The following is a 2,861-nucleotide window of genomic DNA, read 5'->3' on the forward strand; positions in this document are numbered from 1 at the left end:
GAAACACTAATGTAAACTCTCCTCTCTAAAGTTGTACATCAAATATGATAAACACAATGGATCCATAATCTGTAAACACAGAGGTGTTTAAACAAGACTAGATAAACCACGCAAAACAGTAACTAGATGTAGAACTAAAATACTCAAACACTAGACAGTGACAAGATTTTTAAAATGAGCACAATGGAAATAGCATGACTATGTTAACCATCCTACGTAGCAATTCCACATAGTGCCATGATACTTAAATAATCTACAGTGACAAGATGGATAAAATAACCATATTTCACACCTAGCATATGAAGCATAGGCTACACAGACTCTGTTACCCTGCAGATGTAGATCTAGAGCCCATTTTCAATTAGGAGGGAAATGGCTTGATTTCCTTATGGATTGTTTTCATCAGCGTGATTGGTCAAGAAATAAAATCACCATACACAATTATTCTGATGATCACTTGTCAAGGTACATTATCACATAGCATGAAATTACATTACCAATTCATTAGCGTCCCTGCAGGAGCTCCCATTATAACTACCATCCTGGCACTCAAATGATTTAATTTGATATCTTCTGCCACTGAATTTGGCCCACAATACACTGAGAATCTCGTGTCATAACCACTTAAGCTCACACTTTACAGCCTTTCCATTATTAACCCGGATCTTGGTGTCAACTCCGTTAGAATCATCTCTTAAGTTGGATAGGAATCGTCCTTCCTCACCTGAATTGTCGGAACTGGTGTTAAACTCCTTCTTCCTTCCTTTCTTCTTGCCGTTGGCCTTCTAATTTTGGTAGAGATAAGGCCTACCTCGGAGATAAGCCACAATGCCTGCCTATTGGACTGGAAGGCTATTGGCCCCTCCCCCGCAGTAGCCAAGTAGGGGAAAAAGCCTTACAAAGTAGAAAATAAAACAGGATTGTGGCGTGGACTTGAGTAGACTTGAGGCACCTCGTGTATATCTGAAGCAGTACTGGTATCCTGATGGAACACAAGGCTTATGGTTTCCGAAGAAGACTGGCAAACCAGGAATTCCCATGACATGGGTTGAGAAGGGCAGAGTCCTGGAGAGCCAAAGCAGCAAGGAGCGAGAAAAGGAACCCAATGGGGAAGAGTGAGTGGGAGAATCCAGTTAAGGAGAGAGAGACAGTAAGGAGAAGGCAGCCAGGAGAACCGGAGCGGGATCCGGAGCAGAATAAACAGCTGCGAGAGAGGGAGAGCAGCAGGTGAGGCTCTGCAGCAGCGCATAGCGTGAAAGACTGAAAGGTACAGCAGCCACATGTAGTGAGGGAGAGAGAGAGTGCAAGCATGGCGAGGAGTCGAAAGGAAAGCAAAGCTCAAAGAGCGAAGAAGAAACACAAGGACAGCGTTTCACCCGAGTAGTGGAGAGCAATGGGTTGCAAGAATCAAACGCCAGGCTTGTAATGATTATGTATGAACTGGTGGTTGCCATCTTGGCGGAAGACTAGACCGGCACACCACGTTGGTGAATAGTGTGGTGTGTTGAGTCAATGGTGCAGAGCTTCCATCTGTTCCAGGCCGAGTGCGCGTGACACTTACATTCTAATATTTAAAATATCTCTCTTTGGCGGAATAACGCAAATTGCAAGCAGTAACTCACAACCATTTCAAGATGGCATTTACTGTCGCAAGCATGGGTTCTGGTGATGGACTAGTTATTTTTGGCAGCACCAGGACATAGTCACGTACACTCATGCACCACGCAAAAGGATGATATTTTCATATCTGCGTCCAGCACAGTTACAAACTGAACGGGACGACGAACAGCAATGGATGAAACAGATGCAACAGGACCTGCGACTTCAACAGATGGCTTGCAGGCAAATAGAAGAGGGAATAACTCAAATTGCCCGTTTGATGATAATAAAGATTACCCAGCCTAGAATAGTGCAGGGAGTCTTGATTCTATTAAAGACACAGAACTGAGCATTATGCATCAACTTCCTTAATTTGCTTTGACAGCAGCAAACAAATCTTACAAGCGTCAAGAACTACAAAAAGTTCCAACTGAAAAATGTCCTTCTGATGCCACTGTAAATTTGCTCCTCCAAGCCTCATAAGCCCCTTCTTTACAGAGTCCTTACTCTTTCTTTGCGATCAATCCCGACCTTCCTTCTCAACCTCGTAACAACCTGTAGCAGCTAACCGTGCCAAACTGTGCTCCTCCTGAGGGTCCCTCTTCTCTCTGAGATTTCAAGTATTCTGCCTTTTCTCTGTGCGTGCCATCGAACAAGAATTTAATTAACCAGATTAGGGTGGGAACAGAATTTACAAAGACAGTATTCCCCACTTTGATTTCACTTCAATAGACCAATCTGCTGTTCAGATAATTTCTTCCAAGCTAACACCGACTGTAAAAGCTTTAGATGCCATTGCTCCCCTAACTGAATGTGCTCCAAACAAGCCTCTTCCATAATCCACTTGACCCACCTTGCTTTAGTGTCTGTGGAAGATGTCCCAAAAGGTGTTTGCTGAGTTGTTCATGGTTGTGTGACTTTCGCTAGCCTATACGCTGCAGTGGCTCTTTTAAATCCCGTCAAACAACTCGCAACGCAGAGCTTGGGTCTGTCTGTTAGATAAGGGTAAGAAATGGTCCTGCATTTAGTCTTCGTTTGCCTGGTCACCATGAAAGTGATACCCTCTGGCAAAAAAGTCTTGCTCGCTAAGTCCAATGCTCCCACGTCCGATACCCTCTTGCATGACACTAGACACAGTAGGATGGCCAGCTTAGCTAAAATGCATTTGAGCTCTAACTCCCTGTTGTCTGTCCATTCTTCCAATTTCCTGAAAACGAAATTAATGTTCCACAACAATGAATATCTTGGTTCTGGGGGCCTGT

This window comes from Ambystoma mexicanum, chromosome 2p (assembly GCF_040938575.1).
Source record: "Ambystoma mexicanum isolate Mex_15411 chromosome 2p, UKY_AmexF1_1, whole genome shotgun sequence".
Taxonomy (NCBI): domain Eukaryota; kingdom Metazoa; phylum Chordata; class Amphibia; order Caudata; family Ambystomatidae; genus Ambystoma; species Ambystoma mexicanum.